The 19482-nt window shown below is 32.2% G+C and overlaps 1 protein-coding gene across 3 annotated transcripts in view; it reads left to right on the top strand.

The window, feature by feature from the left end:
• Positions 1-19482, top strand: part of Sin3A (SIN3 transcription regulator family member A) — a 319966-nt gene that overhangs the window by 1000 nt on the left and 299484 nt on the right. The window contains exon 1 of one of the 3 annotated variants that reach the window (XM_072537655.1): positions 50-191. The exons of 1 other annotated variant lie outside the window; for it this stretch is intronic. The gene's annotated coding sequence lies outside the window, so the exon portion shown is untranslated. Of the gene's footprint in view, positions 1-49; positions 192-918; positions 1054-19482 lie in introns of those variants that run through there. One more of the 3 variants, XM_072537656.1, reaches the window with a different exon arrangement.

The following is a 19482-nucleotide window of genomic DNA, read 5'->3' as shown; positions in this document are numbered from 1 at the left end:
CCAAATTTGCGATTTACATTATCACAATGCATACGTAAATTTATCTCATACAATCATGGTCTTGCGACGTATTTTATTAAACAGTCTACAAGGATGATACTTCAATTTTGGTTTGTTTTATCCCTCCTTGCTTGGTTAGGTAAATGGTTTTGTTGGATTTGGAAAATATATCAACAGACACATGATGTAAAGTAAGATTTCTTTAGGGATAATGTGTAATGAAAAAAATTTCTGTATTCATACACCTGATTGGAATATATCTAATAACTTCTGAATAGGTACATCTAAAAATAAATATCGAAATATGACTATTTGTTCCTAAAATTCAGATTGTCATATTTTAAATTAAAAATTAATTACTTTTTTGTTTTTCTATTTATGATTTAAGGTCAAACGGGAAAGTTACTGCTAATAGAATACATAATAAACTAATAACTTTCTTCGATGCTGTCGCGACGTTGTTTTAGGCGAAACGCCTTTACCGCGGCTACGCTACCAATGATCAGAAATTGCTGCATTGTCAAATTGCGCAACGGGAGTAGTATTAGGGTTAATACAGTCAATGGGATAATGTTGGACTTGCGCGTGCTCTTTAGTTCTGATTGAATATTATTTATTTATTTTTATTACATAAGGATGGTATATCTTATGCATGTGTATAATAGAAGATTTTTAACTAAATAATCTAATGTAAACTACCTGTTTGACACTTTTATATTTTATGTGACACTAATAAAAGGGTCGATAACCTTTTTTGTTTAACAATGGAAAATAATTTCATAAATTGTATTTAACAAAATTTGAAGTATATTCTAAGACAAGAATGGAGTGATGGTGATATAAAAAGAAACTACCGGTTTTGTTTATGCTTTAACTAAATAAGTAGGCGTGTCTATACAAATCAGCTGAACTAGCCTGTTCTGTTCAACATGGCATTTGCAACTTTATTTAAACTTGTCCAGAATTCAGTAATATGGAATATTAATTTCGTTTTGAATGATCAACATGGCGTTTTTTTGTAAATGTATATTTTGGAATCGTTTAGTTGACATGGTAAATATTTTCATAATAATTTGTTACTTTTTGTATGAATAAAGTTCTTGTTTTTTTATTCCTATCAAATGCAAATAATTTTTTCCATGCAATGTTTAATATGAGATTTTTTAATAGTTTTTATCTTATTCATGCAAATTACTAAGTAGGTATGTACCTATTTATAATTTTTGGTTTTATATGAGCATATTGATGTATTATTAAGCTACTTATGATTCTATTTGAAATGCTTGCTGATGTTCTAGTAAGGGCAAATCATTTGGAGATTCTACTAAATGAATCTGTCAATATTTATGGAGAAATGTTAAAGTGGTACTCCAGTGAAGGATTAATTATTATAAATTAACAAAAAACAAATTTTTTTATGTTTAGAACAACCAGATCAAACCTAGAATGTCTTAATTAATATTCTGTTAGATGATGTAAACATTGACATTGCAATCAGTATGCTTTATTTTAATGAGTATTATCACAATATTAAAAAAAATTACCTAAAAATAATTTAATTTTCAAACTTTGAATCTTTAGTATTTTGATTTTTTTATGGTAGAAGCAATGAACTTGATAAAATATTTTTCCATCAGAAACAAATACTCAGAATTATTACAAAAATATTACTTGGAGAATCTTGCAGAGGAGTCTTAAAAACTAACAGTACCTGCAATATATATTGAGGAATGTCTACGATTCATCTTAAGTAATAAACATCTGTTTGAAATGAATCTACCTACACATAGTTATAACCATAGGGAGATTAAGTATATTTACCCCATTCGCAGATTAATGACAGAAACTTCTGTCATTACCCCATGACAGAAAAAGGCGCCAAATATGCTTGCATGAGATTCTTTAATAAATTGTCCCATGACAGAGTAGTAGGATTTATGTAAATTTTTTCTTTGTTTTGATCTACCTATATGTGTATGCATCTACAATTCTTTTTTCTTAAATACAAGTGTCATATAACTGCCAATCTGTTTAATTCTGCCTGAAAATGTATTGAAAGTAAGCAAAGAAATATGTCAACAACTCTACAGATAACATGCTTATTAGCTTTTATCTAACAAATTAACACTATTATTATATATAATTCTATATATTCAAGGTAGATTTTATAAAAAATAAGAAAAATAATGATATACTTACAGTAAACCCATTGAATCTTTGCACATTGTCATCATTATTATTATCTGAATTAAACCAAAACATGTGATCCAAACACATTTCTTTTATAAGAATTAAAAAATGGCCACTAATATTACAGTGAAAGTTTTTATACATACTTCTTTTTATTTCATTTGATTTTGACAATGAATATAGTTACATCTTATAAGAACATGATTTTCCAATTTTCAGAAACCTATAGATTTAGTAATCAGATTTACTACTTTTAATGGGAATAAGCCACAGTTTAAGTGTAAAATAACTTTATTTTTGATGTTTCAATTTCCACTTCAGAAATCATATTTTAAGAATGATTTCTGAAATAGAAATGGAAACATCAAAAATAAACTTATTTTAAACTTAAGTTGTTCCTTATTCCCACTAAAAGGAATAATTGCATGAATATGTCACAAGAAAATAGTTTCAGAACAATATTTAGTAATCAGAAATAAAAGTGTTTATATTGTATATACACAAATAATGGGTTATGATCTAAAAAACTAAATATAAATTTACCTCGTGGCTCCATCATCTTGATTATTCTGTATATTCAGTGTTAACTATGGTTTTCAGAATTAATTAATGACTTTATTTGTACTACTGTTAAAGGAGATTGATGGATTCAAGATCGAAGAACTTTGAGCCTCAAAATGGGCATTATTTATAAAAAATTACTAAAACTGTAATAATCATAATAAGATATTAGATGCAGGTTACACATGTTATCAAACTAAATTGGAAAAAAATGTACCTACAAAAATTAGCAGCAACAAAATTCAAATGAAGAACTGATGTAAAATAAATTAAAAAATAGGAAACTTTTGAGCTGGATAAAAAACAATTTATTTTAAATATTTATTTCCGCATCATATACAATCATAAATTTAAGATTTCTTACTGTCAGCATTGGAGCTACTCATATAACCAGGGTTTATTATGATTGGCTGAATGTAGAATGTCATCCATATTTTTTCTCCAATGTATGTCTCACACATTTTCCCAAATTTCTTTGTAACACCAATTTAATGCCTTTTTCCTCATATTTACAATAGCATTATCAGAATATCCATCTCTACCAATAGACTTATTGTATTATAACTTACAGTTTGTCCAAATTAATTCAATAGTGTTGAATTCACAGTGTTAAGAGGACATTGAATTTTTCATTCATCATTCAAGATTTAGGACATTAGAACCCCACAGAGTTACCAAAACATCGGAATAGTTAATAAGTGAGGAATTTTTAAAATGTCAACTATTTAGAAATACAGTGGAACCTCGATTATCCGTCAGGGCACCGGACCAAGGGTATGACGGATAATCGAAAAGACGGTTAAGAGAACATTAAAAAAAAATAAAAAGTCATAGTATAACTCTCAAATTTTATTTGTATGTTTTATTTGACAATATAAGAGGGATTTATGTTAGTACAGTCGAATCAATTTGATTTAAAATATTCCGAAATCTTTGTTTGTTTTATTGTTACTTCACATTTTGCAATTTGTAAATTTCTTAATCGACGTAAAATAATCAAATCTCCCTTATTTGCTTCTTCTTGCCGAGAATACCACTCGATGAATTGATGCAGATTCTATAGCTTCTTTACGCGAATCTTTGTGAGTTGCAATAACATCATCAACAAGACGTTAGAAAAATAGATAAACAAATTTTGGTTTGCAGTACATACCTTTTTGAACCAGTCAGCGAATCTTTCCTGGGACATCCATGCATTATGTTGTGGGAAAGCGCGTTCATATTTATGCCCTTGAAACAACGTGGTTTTTTTGCTGTACTAATCGATAATAAAAGGAAGGCGATGGTCACTACTTGCATTTGAACACATCATTGCTGCGATTCGTTCCTTTTGCGTTTTAAATCCGGCTGCATATTCAGACAGTGCAGCGAGTGTTTTCGTTGGTAATGCTTTGTAGTTTAAACCAATTTCAGTGTTCATCCGCATTGAAACTTGATCGCGTGTCAAACCATATTCATCGATCATAGCTTGAAACTTTCTTTTATATTCGTCAAGTTATCACCTTCGATTTTCAGTTCCCATATACCGTGGCGATTTTTTGAACTTTTCCAACTAACCGCTAATTCCTTTAAATGAAGGATCGCCATTCAATTTCATGTTGAAAAACAACGCTTTTTCGACAACAATTGGTCCAGGCAAAAGAACACCTTCGCTTCTTTTTTGAACGAACCACAAATACAGAGCCGTGTCGAGTGATTCACTTGTGGCTTTTTTGTGGCCTGACAAAATAACACTTTTTATTTTTGATGCTCCAGATGTGAAAGGTTCCATTTTTCAAAACTTAATTGATCAAACGACTAAGTGACACAATCAATGTTCGAATTTGAATCAAACTGAATTATGGTAACACACCACTGTAATATTTATAGAGCTGTGCGTTTTTATTTTCGGCTTGCGATTCTAAAAATTAAAAGCACCGTATCATTTATCATTACCTATTGAAATTTAATCCAGAGCCCTGAATAAGAACAACAATTATTTAGATACATCAAAAAATGCGGTGGTGGCATAATTACACGTTTACATTTCAACGAATTTCGTTTGGCTTATCGCAATGGTCAAACAAAATGAATCGATGACTAAATTTTTACTTATGTAGTCAATATAACTTATGTATGGACCCTGACGGTTAACAGAGGTGACGGTTAATAGAGAGACAGTTAATCGAGGTTCCACTGTATGCTACAATAGTCAACGAAATTTTTAAAATGTAGAAAATATTCACACTTTCAAAATTTTTTCATTTTTCAATAATGTGGAAAACAAGATATGTTTAATCCATAATATAAAAGATCACAGGAAAAATGTATAATTAAGCCACCAGCTCTCTACAGTGACTATTCAGTTGTTTTGGCATTTTTCAAACACAATCACAATACAGAACAATAATTAGTTTTAAAGCTATTATGTTATATTTAATATGTAAATATTTATAAATAGATTTTATCAAAGTTAAGTATATGTTGCGAATCAAACTGATTTACAAATGAAAAGAAACGTAAACAAAACTCTTACTATAAGATTGTAAACTATTTATTGTATCACTGGCATATGATTTTTTAATATATTTAATGAAAATGATTATTTTTTAGATTATTAAACTTAAACAATTGTTGCATAAAATATATACTATTAATAATAAGAAATGTTTTTGTATATTTAATCAATATACAGTAGAACCTCGATTATCCAGGCCAGCCCAGGCCGAGCCTTCGCCGGATAATCGAAAATACAGATAATCCAAAGACCTCAATTTATTTTTTAATAATTTATTTAGACAAATACATGTGTCAAACGAAGAGCAGAAACGTGATACATACAACGTACATGTAACAAAAAATAAAAGTACATACATATTATTATTTCTACATAATGTATATGCTATGTATAAACATTACATATTTAAAAAAAAATCATTTAAAAAATCACTAATTTTGGTTTGTTTTTGAGCTTCGTAACTTCTACACTTTATAATTTCCTTTATGTTTTTAAGCTGAAGTACATGAATGTCATCAGCTCCAGGCTGTTCTTCAAAATATTGAATAAGTACATTTACTGCATCCCTTGCTTCCCGATGACTTGTCTTAATGACGCAATCATTGCCAGCACAATTCTCATCATCATCACTACTTGTGTCAGAACTTTCTGTAAGATAATCGCCATTCATAATCTGATACCCTGTTTCTTGGCGATCACATACTATCCATTCCTGTATTTCGTTATTGTTCGTTTCTTCCAAACCTTTGATTTGTAAGGCTATAGATGCTATGTTTTCGACCAATAGCTCACCTTCATTTACGTGATTACCGTCTTCATCTTCCATATCTTCTAAGGTCGTTATTTTATAAAATGATTTTTTAATATGATCCATTTTCACTTCACTCCAAGCCCGAGCTACAACATAAATTGCCTCTTTTAAATTTAGGCGTTTTCAAAATCCCACAATATCACATTCTCCCAACAGTTGAAGCATAAGGTCTTTCCTGTAAAGCCTTTTCATGGCCTCGATAACACCTTGGTCCATTGGCTGGGCAATAGATGTTACATTCGGAGGAAAATATGCTACGAATATGTTCCCATCTGCTGACTTTAGTTGCTCTACATCAGGATGCGATGGCGTATCCTGATTGTCCAGTAACAGTACATCCTTTGGTGGAAGATTATTTTCTTGTAGATAAGCTCCAACTTAGGTATAAATTTTTGGAAAAACCACTGTTTAAAAATTACATGATCCATCCAAGTTGCCTTTTGATTATAATAATCAACGAGCAGTGTTTTTATATTTTTAAAAGTCATCGGATTTTTGGATTTTCCAATGACGACTAACCTAAGCTTATGGGATCCTGAGGCATTAGCACAGCATAAAACTGTTATACAGTCTTTGCTTGATTTGAAACCTAAAAAAAAATATTTTGAAAAATACTTTATACGTAAAAAGAATTAAAGCTAACCTTGTGCACTAGTTTCTGAGCCTGCAACAAGGGTTCTTCTCGGCATTGCTTTCCAATAAAGCTCAGTTTCGTCTGCATTATACACTTGCTCAGGTTTTAGGTCGTGCTCTGAGATTTTCAAAATCATAGCAAAATTCTACCATAGCTACATCATCAGCACTTAATTTCTCCCCTTGAACAGCTAATTCTCGTATTCCATGACGTTTTTTAAATCTGTAAAGCCAACCAGAAGATGCCGAGAAGGTGCCTTTAATTTTCAACTGCTCGTTAAACTTTTCAGCTTCCCTAGCACACGTAGGTCCTGATATTGGAACCCTCCATTGATCTTTTCTGCAAGAACCACTTGGTCATAGTGGTTTCTGTTTCAAACCCTTTTAGAGATTGCTTTTGCACTGTCCGCTTTAGCTACACAGCTCTGTAATTCGGATTTTTTTATTTTATTTTCAAATTGTTTCAAAATTTCCATTTTTTGCTCAATAGTTAAAACATTGCGTTTACGCTTTTCATTAGCACCCATATGCTGCATATTGTGCGCCTGTTTACGTTCAACTAACGAACCGGTCAGCAGTTGACGAAAATACGAGAAAACTTGGTGATTCCCCGAAATGAATGTTTACACGGTGCTGCATTATTCAGCGATGAATGTTTGAATGTTTCGGTGCATTTTTCAGCGTTCATGGGCGCCACCAACCTCTGGCCGTTAGCCACGGATAATCCGCGCACGGATGATCAATTTAATATGCGGCACGGAGAATCCACCGCCCGGATAAAGCGCGCACAGATAATCGGGGTTCTACTGTAATTGTAAAATTCTCAATGTAATCATGACTACATTTTTTTTTATTATAATACCATGTTGCACCTATGAAAGATTGAGCAGCTCCATATTTGTCATATTTTTAGCTGTGTTAGGGAAATTTGAACTTGAAATTTGATTAATTTTATGGAAATTTTACATACAAGTGTCATCAGTTTGTATAAATCCTGACATGAAATGATTTTACTATGAAAAATATTATAGTCTCAACACTTCATAGCTGTGCTCTCTTAGTAGCTCAGCAATTATATACCTAGGCATTCTATTTTCTGTTCATATTTGCAATTTGTATTAATTCAGGTTTTGTGTGATACTGGATGTTTGTTTTCAACCAGGTAATAATTCCTGTTTTAGTAGAAACAATCGAATGTTACTTTTCTAAAAGATCACTGTCATTTGAAACATTATCCATAACAATTAATGATGGCTCTTCTAAATTGAGAACTGCTTGTTCACTTATCCATTTAGTGGAATCTCCCTTGTTCACTTTCCCATGATAATCAGCTACTTTAAATTTTGAGCAAAACAAACTTGTTCAGTAGCAAATCCTTTTGAAGCGCGAACAATAAATTATAAAAAGTTTACCACCATACACTTCACTGGATTACATACACTTTTAACACTGTTGTCTTGCCAGAAAATTGTTTTATTTTCCTTTGAATTAATCAAAGTTTCATCCAATAAAACAAGGTCTTGGGATGCACACTATCAAGATTCATATATTGATTAAGGAACTATTAAAACAGCAACACTGGTGGGCTCAATTCTTGCTCTTCGATTATTGTCTGATAATTTGTTTTCTTTTTCTTAATTTCCCAGTTTTTGTATACAGTTTACTCTTAGCTTTATCAACTGTGAGCTATAACTATAATTGTGAGCTGTAAAATGAATATCTTGAATGAAATCCTGAACGAAGTTAAAGTCATTTTCTTCTGGTTCTATATCGGATTCATTGAACGGCCCAGGTATATATTCTGGATCATTCTCTATTTTGGCTAAATACTATAAGTTTATCGCTGTTCCGGCTAAGTGACGCTACATTGCTACTACCAATGAATATAGACGCATATACGTCTATATTTTTTGCTACTACTACAAACAATAATTACAATCAGTTATTGCTTATACCTAAGGTAACATTATTAAACTTACCCTTCATCCATTTCTCACAATATATATTTACTTAAAATACAAAAAACATGAGCGTACACCCAATGTCTGACAATAACAAATATCTTTTATAAATAATTATTTGAAGTTATGTTACAAACATGCTTTTGTCGTACTACGCAAAATTGTCCCAACTGATGCCATTCAGTATAAAATGCTACCCTTAAATAGTGCTTAAAACTGCATTTCTAAAGTTAAAACGGACAATTTTTCTTAGCATATGTGAGATAGGACAATTTATGTTAACATTGCTTTTTAGTCAGTTAGGACAAACCATTTAGGTATATGATAAGGCGCTTAAGATGCTTATAGGACAATTTTATTTTGTACATACATAGATAATATGTTTACCTAGGCCGTGAGCCAATAGTCATTTTACCAAATTTTGCAGATAGGACCTTTCATATTAGGACGGCAGTATTAACAATACAATAAAAAATAAAAACTACCCTACTTTTGATAATAACACCATTCAACTTCAGAAACAACTTGCCAAATTTAATAAGCCATATAGGATTTTCACAGATGGGTCAAAATCCATTTTAGGAGTTGGTTGTGTGGTATATATCCAAAACAATGTTTAAATTAAACCAACAATGTTCTATTTATTCCGCAGAACTGTTTGCAATATATCAAGTTCTGGAATGGACTATTGAGAAGAAAATGTCTGATCAACAAATAGTAATCCTGTAGGATTCAAAATCTGTGTTGTCTGCTGTAGATAATTTGCATAATTATATATACAAAAACAGTATTGTCAAAATTTTAGAAAATCAACTAAAGTTACTTAACACCTTCGCTGCAGTTACAAAAAATTCAATTATTATCTTGTATGCTTACCAGTTGTAATTGACTGGTACTGTAGAACTCTGTATTTAGATACACCAGTCGCAATAGACTGGTAGTTCTTAAGAAATGTGAGTGCGATCTATCTGCCACTTTTTAAAGATTTATGTGTAGTAATAGTTGAATACATACAAGGAATAGACAAACTTGCTAGAAACTGTATCATATTCCTTTTGGTGAAGCAAAAATTGAAAATTTTTTAAGAAGTGCATATAATATTTTCAAATAAAATAAAACCAAAACTTTTATTGAGAACAAAATACATATTTTTCATAAAATATAAAAATAACAAAAGCTAATTATTATTAGTAAGAATAAGTTTTAAAATTTATGCATTGTGTTTAAACTTAAAACATGGTATAAAGCAGGTTTTCCCTCGCATATGCTGCAGTATGTAGTAACTTTAAACCTTTTTATCAGCTTCTTTACTATTCATTGTTTCTCTCAGCTTTTTGTAAAATTCCATACAATTTCGTCTTTTTTTGGTAGCAGGCCCTTCGGGTTTAGTCAGTATGTATATGTTTTCGCAGAACTGATTTATATTCGTCATTATCTGAATTAGTTCAGAATTCAGAAGGAGCATAATTAGAATCACAGTCCGAATGGTTGCTCTGATTAGCTCAAAGTATTTATAATTGTTTCTTGGCGCCAATCAAAATTCTAATGGGGTCTACACAACTACCACTTGTAGTTGCATTCTGCAATGCCAAATTTACTAATTTAACAATTCTACTACTCATTTTACTCAATTCTTATACAAATATTTTAAACACTATTATGGCTCGACCGAGATAACTAAACCAAACTGGTAATTACAAATGAAATTAATTACCAGATGAATTCATTTGGGAATCTTACAATGAAAAATAAATAACTTGTATGCGTTACCACTTGAATACAACTGGTATCCCTCTATTAGATAGATCTTTTTCAGACAATAATATAGGTACCTATAATGTTAGTTTTTACCAAAGCGTTTCTTTTGTACTTTATTCGCCAGGTGGAAATACATATATTTATTTTTAGCCGTAATTTCTGTAAATGTAGTTACCAGTCTTTTTCAACTGGTGGCGCAGCGAAGGTGTTAAAAGAAATAATTCAGACTCCTGTTTTGGGTAAAGGAAGGGACATGCTGGTATCTCGGGTAACACCATAGCAGATTATTTTGTTAAAAAAGCAGCAAAAGGATTAAAAATTAGTTGGCTCAATAGAAGTGATTTAGTCTCGCTGTGGAAACAAGAATTTAAAGAAAACTCGGAAATTGAATGGAATGCTTTTTCTAACAGAAGTAACAACCTATATACAAAAATTCACCCTGCTTTACCTACTGTGTCTTTTGCTGCAAGAAGTCATCCCAATAGAAGAGTATATCCAATGTTTGTTAGATGCCTTGTTAATCATGCTACTGTGAAAGCCTATCTTCATAGATTTAATTCAAGTGAAATAGAACTCTGCGATTGTAATGGTAACACTGACAATATCAATCATTGGATGTTCGGGTGCAGATATAATGATGCTGTTATTAAGTATCCATTTGAAGAACAAATACCTCTTCCTCAGAGCTAATCTTCTATTTTATATATCTCTCGTCGTAATATTAGGGTTAACCAAATTTTTTTGGGGATATTTAACCCGGTATCCGGTAACACCAAAAATAGATGTAAAATTATTTTATTGGTTACATAATCTTATATAACACTCAATAACACCATGTGGTACAAAAAATCGGAAAGAGCAAGTAGAAAGCGGTTTTTGAATTTGTTGTCTAGAAGCAACATTGCCAATCAAGAAACACTATTTGGTACTAATTTCACATATAAAGCGCCTAAGATTAAAAAATTATAAATGTAGCGGTAAAATAATAAACAGTTTTTGTTCGGTATAAAAGAAAGCCGCATGTTACATTTTTCAAACTGCACCACTGTATAGCCAGTTTTATAAAATCTACATCTTCCTTTGGGGTATAAAGTGGCCAGTGATCTAATGACGCATCTATTCTGGCAGCATCATTAGGTCTTACAGCAAGAGGATGGCGAATTAGGTTATCTGTATTTTCCGTACTTGGATCTTTCCAGTGTTGGACAATGACCTAGCTAGTTCACAAGAAGAATTCTTGAAGAAATGGCCCAATAATCTTCTATTGATGGCAGCTGTACTACACCCATAAAAATCAAAATGGAGGAAAAGTCTTATTTCAGAATTGTTTGTGTTGACACTTCCCACAGTTTTTTGCGTACTTTATAAATTCCTCTGGTATACAATATTCTTTATTAGATTTAATGAAAAAAACCTTGTAAAATACCTAAGAGGCCAGGCTACCTCTACTGCCTTATTATCTACAGTTGGATTTTCTAATAGAATGGTTATGTGACTTTCACACTAGTTATAATATACTGACTCCACTACTTTTTTTAGTTTTCTTGACGGTTCTGCATGCTCGCCTTTTTATTCATTTGATTAGGCTCTTCTTCAGTTATCAGTTGATGATTATGAGGTTCATCATCTTCACCTGAGTCTGCGGCAGTTTCATTTATATTGATGTTTTCAATTTCTTCATCATATTCCTCCGTGTCATACAAATTGGAGCGATTATGGTCGGCAGGAACAGTACACAAAATTTTTATCTTTATACTCTTCCTCCATAAGAGGAGGTAGTTGATATTTCATTTAAATTTTCCATAGTGAAATCTTATACTGAAAAAAAACTCAATTACTCAACTGACAACGTTGCCTGAGAGCCACATAATTTTTATTCAACAAAATAATATGATTACTTACCGTATACAGCAAAAAATAGCACATAATTGCACTTAAACAACCTTTGTTTATATACGAAGTAACAAGCTCACCTCTGAATTCTCCTAACAAACGTTTGGCAATAAAAATTACGGCACACCCACTTACACGTAGACCTCGACTGGTATCCTATGTACTCAAATTATTATTTTTTTAATCTCTCTATTTAATGTTAGATGTCGCCATTAGTTTTCTATAACTAACACGACTAGTTGCTTCCAGTTACCATTGTCACATAAATGCTATATATACTAGAAAAAACCAGATATCGGGTTAAAAAGAATTAAAAGAAAAATTTAGAATGGACTGTGTAATGTGAATGTATAAATCTAGCTTTGTTCCCTCTGTCTATCCTTGTTATACATTTACCTCGTCTTGTGTTGAAATAAAGTCACTATGAAAGGCACCTTATCGTGAAAAGTATCCCTATATTATGTAATCCCTTGTTGGTATTAAATATTCACTTTAAGTAGTTTAGGGCTCTGAATGTAACAAATGAAAGTATGGTTTCTTGTCAATCTACTGATTCTTGTGATACTGATTGGTTTACAATATAGTTTTAATTTACCTCTAGGCAAGTACTATTTTGTTAACAAATGCAATAGGTCAATACATGATTAACAAATTCAAGTAGTCAAATACATTATTGTGGCTGAGTGGATAAAGTTATCCGAGGCCATTAATTAAAAAAAATAATAGATAAATACATACATAACAACAATGGTAACAAGGAAGTTAAAACAGCCCAATAAATTAATTCACTCAATTGTCATTTAAATCTATAGTAAATATGTATATATAATAAAACTAGAGCTAAGATTAATACTATTATAAAAATTAATATTAATCTCACCAGTCTTTCGGGTTGAACCGCATTGATTTTCATTGCGCCGAGCTTTGGAGTTCTGGAGTTTTTAAAATAAATTTTGTCACCTGTATGAAGATGGTGTTGACCTAGAGCTGAAATTGAATCGAAATTGCGAACAGAAATGGAACGTTCATAAATCCTATTTTGGATTCTACGATTTGTTTGGCCTATATAGGATCGACGACATGTCGGCACAAGGAATTTCATATACTCCGTGTTGTTAATTTAGAATGTTGCCTTTGATTTATCGGACAAGAGATGAAAGTTTTTGTTGGGGGTACCCCACGTTGGGCGCCATTTGTAACGATATAATTTGCCTACCACATTGGGTATCACTTATAGGGGGTTGAAAGTAGGGACAGCAATTACTGGGATGGAGATAGGGTAAGCAAACAAACCGAAACCTTTGCGAACGGCCACTCTTGATTTGGTTGGAGAGCTGGCTCGTAAGTGAATAAAGGAGGGACTGGGAGGGGTAACTACAAAGAAAGGAACCAAGAAAATACTTATATAGATTTCCTGGGCAACAAAACACAAGAAGGTTCCTAAACAATTTGAATTTGGACTCCGTTTAAAAGAATCGTCTTGCTGGATAGAAAGAAAGGATTTTCTTTCCTAAAAAATATTAAAGGGTGAAAATCTTGTTAAAGGAAACAATTCTACAACTCCTGGTTTAGAGAGAAACATTACATATTTATTATTACTTCACATCAACAAATAATATTAACAAAATTTATCAACAAAACTTTTGGCGCTATTTGTAGCGATTTACAACAAACTCCAGACGTTGGGCGATACCTACTTGTAGGAATTTAAATTATTATTAGAAATGAAAAATATCTAAATTTTTCAACGGAGCTCACATAGGGTTTACATTTGAACAAAAACAGATATCAAAATTATGTGCCAAATAATCGAAAGGATAATACTGACGGTCATATGTCGAAATGTAATATTAAACTTGTTTTGAATTATTAATTAATTATTGTTGACTTTATTTAAAAAGAAGAGTAATATGACAATTAGCAATCCATACAACTTATAATTTTATTTATTTATAATTTTTGTTAGTTTGTCATAGCTGGTATTTCCTTTAAGAAGTTTTTGGGATTGGAATTGGATCAAAAACACTATCCCTCACACACTGTAAATTGTCTGGGGCGAGCATGGAACACAACAAAATGGACAAGTCCTGGGGATGTAGGACACTGATTCGGGCTTCGGATTATCCTGGATGACAACAAACTGCACTTTTTCAAAACTCGGTCTCTCAAATGCTCCTGCTTAAAACCATGTAGACCTTGTCAAATTTTTGTAACGCTGCTTTACAAAACTACTCACACAGGACACAGCACAACAAATCGGTGATTAACTCAACAAAGACTTTTAGCATCTTGAGCTCAAATTCACCACTCCACAAAATAAAATTGCCGGCTTTAACGAACTACACTGCCGTCCTAACATGAAAGGTCCTATCTGCAAAATTTGGTAAAATGACTTTATTGACTCACGGCATGCGTAAACATATTATTATCTATGTATGTACAAAATGAAATTGTCCTATAAGCGTCTTAAGTGCCTTATTATATACCTAAATGGTTTGTCCTAACTGACTAAAAAGCAATGTTTACTAACATAAATTGTCCTATCTCACATATACTAAGAAAAATTGTCTTTATTAACTTTTAAAATGCAGTTAGGACTATTTAAGCTAGCATTTTATACTGGCGGCATCAGTTAGGACAATTTTGAGTAGTGTGACAAAAGCATGTTTGTACGTAACTTCAAATAATAAATTATAAAAGGTATTTGATATTGTCAGACATTGGGTGTATTCTCATGTTTTTTTGTTTTAAGTAAATATATATTGTGAGAAATGGATGAAGGATAAGTTTAATAATGTTACCTTAGGTATAAGCAATAACTGATTGTAATTATTGTTTGTAGTAGTAGCAAAAAATATAGACGCATATGCGTCTATATTCATTGATAGTAGCAATGCAGCGTCACTTGTCGGAACAACGATAGATGTAAATGTATGGTATTTAGCCAAAAGTGAGAATGATCCCGATTATCCACCTGGGCCGTCCAATGAATTCGACAATAATATAAATGGAAGTGAGCCGGATTCTAGTTATAAATATAACCAAAATATTTCCTCTGGTAAAAATATACAGATATTGTCCCACGCATTGCTAGCCCCTACAAGTTCTAATCAGGTAGACTTCAGTAATTTAAGATATTCAATTATCGTACTAGAATAATGCAAAGAAAACCTATTCGATTAGAAACCAAAAGAAAACGAATTTAACTTCGTTCAGGATTTCATTCGAGATATTAATTTTACAACTCGCAATTATAAACAAAGCAGTTGATAAAGCTGAGAGTAAACTATACAAAAACTGGGGAAATAAGAAAAAGGAAAAAAATTGAAGAATCATTTGTAGAAAGAAAGAAACAAAAAAGAGAAAGTTACATAAGAGCACATGAAGATAAAAAGTCATGTAAATGCAAATTCAGTTGCGCTGAAAAAATTTCGTATACTAGGCGAAAAGACATTAATACACAATACTGGCTATTGGAAAAAGAACACCAAAAACAGTTTGTTTTGAGCTGCGTAAAATAAAGTAAGAAAAAAAGAAGTAAATTTCAGAATCAAACATTACCAAGAGTGTATTTCTACAAATACTATCTAACATCAGAGAAAACCGAAGAGGTGCGTGTTTGTACAATGAAAAACGTGAGAAGATATATCTTTTGGCCATATTGGACTATGAAAAAGACAATGATAGAATCATTGCTGTCGAAAACATAATAATCAAATAGTTTGAGTCAAATCCTGCGTTATCAATTTCTTTAGCTATAAAAGGTAATATGCCCGAGCTTCAATATAATAGTTTTGCCTTCAATTTTAGGAGAGGAGACTATGTTGCTCTTAATATGTATCTTGCTAGTATCTCCTGGGAAAACGTTTTAGGTATTTGCAGAGATATTAACGAAGCCACGGAACTGTTCTACTCCATATTGCAGTTTGGTGTCAATTGTTCAATACCACGTACAAGATTAAAAAATCCCAAATTTCCTCGTTGGATGACTAATGACCTAAAATCATTAATATTTAGGAAAAAAATCTCATAAGATATATAAACAAACAAATTCTTGGGACGATTATCTACTTTTCTCTTCCTTGAGAACCAAATGCAAAGAACTAAGCAGGTCATGTCATGAAATTTATATAAGTCAAATTGAATCTAGAATTAGTTCAAACGTAAAGCACTTTTGGAATTTTGTTAACAGCAAACGCAAAAATAATGGTCTACCAAACACAATGTTTTTTGGAAACACAATGCTTAATAATGGTGCGGATATTGTTAATAGCTTTGCGCAATGCTTTCAAAATATTTACAGAGCAAATGATGATGATTTAATACAAGCCCATCTTATGAGTATGAGAAAACTGAGTCTAAATTCTTGTAATGTATCTATTGAAATCATATTTGAAAAATTAGCTAATTTAGACATTTATAAGGGCTCTGGGCCAGATGGAATTCCACCCATACTATTAAAAAAATGTAGATGTACTTTAACCCATCCCTTATATTTTCTGTTTTCTCATTCACTTGATGCAGGTATTTGTCCAAGTTTGTGGAAATCTAGTTTTATTGTTCCTATTCATAAATCAGGTGACAGGAGCAACATAGCTAACTACAGACCAATAAGCATTCTTTCTTCTATTCCTAAAATACTAGAGAGTATAATATGTGACTCTATTAAAACACCTCTATGCAATGTACTAATTGAGGAGCAACATGGTTTTCTTTCAGGTAGATCAACTTCGACAAATCTTTTACTTTTCACGCAATACATATCTGATGCTTTGGAAAGGAGACTACAGGTGGATGCTATTTATACAGATTTCTCCAAAGCATTTGACACTGTGAATCATAAACTGTTGTGTAATAAGCTTAAAACTATTGGATTTACAGGCAATCTGTATAACTGGTTATGTAGTTACCTAACTAGCAGAATACAACTTGTTAAAATTAAACACTTTCAATCTAGTGAGATCTCCGTAACATCTGGTGTTCCACAAGGAAGCCACTTAGGGCCTTTCCTTTTTAATATATTTGTTATTGACATTAAATCTCAAATTAACTCTAAATTTTTGCTATTTGCTGATGATTTAAAAATCTATAGAATTATCGAAGACATCTCAGATTGTGAAAAACTCCAAATTGATATTAACAAAATTATGGCATGGTGCAATTGGAACCAAATGAGCATTAATGTTGGAAAATGTCACTTTATTAGTTTCTGTAGAAGAATTAACAACCTCTCTTATAATTACAAATTAGCTGAAGAACCACTGAAGGCTGTCTCAACTGTAAGAGATCTAGGTGTTCAATTAGATTCCAAACTAAATTTTTGCGCTCATTTTGATTATGTGAATAACCAGGCATTTAAAATGTTAGGCTTCATTATTAGAACCTCTAGATGTTTGCATAACATTAATTCCATCAGACTGATTTACATTTCCCTAGTTAGATCTGTTCTTGAGTATTGCTCAGTCGTTTGGTCACCCACTTATGAAGTCCATATAGACAAGCTTGAAAAAGTCCAAAATAAATTCATTAGGTACTTAAGTTTTAAATTACACAAACCTTTAAGCGACCATTCCTACTCAGAAATTAGAAATACATTAAACCTTCCTAGGCTATCTTCCAGACGGATGTATGCTGATGTTTTGTTTCTTCATAAACTACTGAATTCAAAAATTAATTGCAATGATCTACTGTCTCTAATTGACTTTAATGTTCCCTCTAGAGTTACTAGAACATCTCATAATTTTGAAATTAAATTTCATCGCTCTAACTTTGGTAGGCATTCTCCACTGAGTAGAATCATTCTAAATGGAAATAGAATAGACTTTGATTTGTTGCTGTGCGCTTCGGAAAATGTCTGTAGAATGTGTTTAAAAAAAATTTTGTAATTTTATGTGATTTATATTTGCTATGTGCTTTATATAATTTTAATATTTGTTTTTTTTTCTATATAGCTGCATCGCCAATTCTTTTCATACATATTTACTATATCTTTATAATTATTGTATCACTAGATAATACTTGTAATACTTTGTGTATATATTAAATTGGGTGGTATCCCGTTAATAAATATATATAAAAAAATAAAAATAAATAAATAATAAATCATACTTTTATGGCAGCAGATTAATTTCATCGCCAAGCTGAGCTTGCCGCCAAAAGAAAAAAAGTATACGATTTTTGCGAAAGGGTGCAACAAGCCAATTCATCATAATTTAATAAAAATGCAACTTTTTAACTTCACTGACTATACCTCCAAATATAAGTTACAAGAGCTGATTTCTCGCGTGTAAATCAATGAAATCGCGAGAGCGATTTGTAAGAGCGCCTAATAAATGTTTTGTATGTGTGTATGATTGAGCGTGTGTTGTGTGTTCTTCCGAATTTACCACAAAGAGCATTGAGTAGTCCGAGTCGGCTCCTGGCCTTGTTACAGGCTTTGTCCAGATCGGCCTTCCAGTTCAGTGTTTGGTTAAACACCACACCGAGGTATTCGATCTGGTTGCGGAGCTGTAGTCGGCCCCCCTAACCCCCCCCCCCCCCAAAGTCTTAAGTTGTGCCTTGCGGAATTTATGGGTGTGATAGACTGGCTATGCTTCGGATGTATGAAGAGAATCATTTGCGTTTTATCTGGGTTGGGTGTTACTCTCCATCTCCGATACCACCTGTCGACCAGGTTAAGGTGATTTTGAGCAAACCCAAGTGTAGCGTCAACATTCTGTGCTGTTGTTACAAGAGCTGTGTCGTCTGCGTAAAGCAAGGTGGTTGTTTATTGTGGATCGGGGGTTAGGGAAGTCGCTGTTGTATATGATGTATAGTATTGGTGCCAACACGGAACCCTGAGGTACTCCCGCTGTGGGGGTAAAAGATTCAGAGAAATGACCCCGCTCCTTCACCGTAACTCGTCGATGAGAGACATACGAATGGATAAGTCTGACGAATGAGAGTGGTACGCCGACGTTCAATAGTTTCTTGACCAGTTCCACATGCCAAACTTGGTCAAAGGCTTTTTGAACATCGAGGAAAATACCTAGTGAAACTTTTCCATCGTTCAGACTTTGTGTGATGTGTGTGACGATTTCTGTCAATGCCGTTTTGGTAGAGTACCCTTCTCTAAAGCCGAATTGGAAAGGTGGGATGATGTTGTGTTCTGTGGTAAAGTCTATGAGTCTTTCCTTGAG

This window comes from Diabrotica undecimpunctata, chromosome 7 (assembly GCF_040954645.1).
Source record: "Diabrotica undecimpunctata isolate CICGRU chromosome 7, icDiaUnde3, whole genome shotgun sequence".
NCBI lineage: Eukaryota > Metazoa > Arthropoda > Insecta > Coleoptera > Chrysomelidae > Diabrotica > Diabrotica undecimpunctata.
This window is presented reverse-complemented; position numbering and strand designations above follow the sequence as displayed.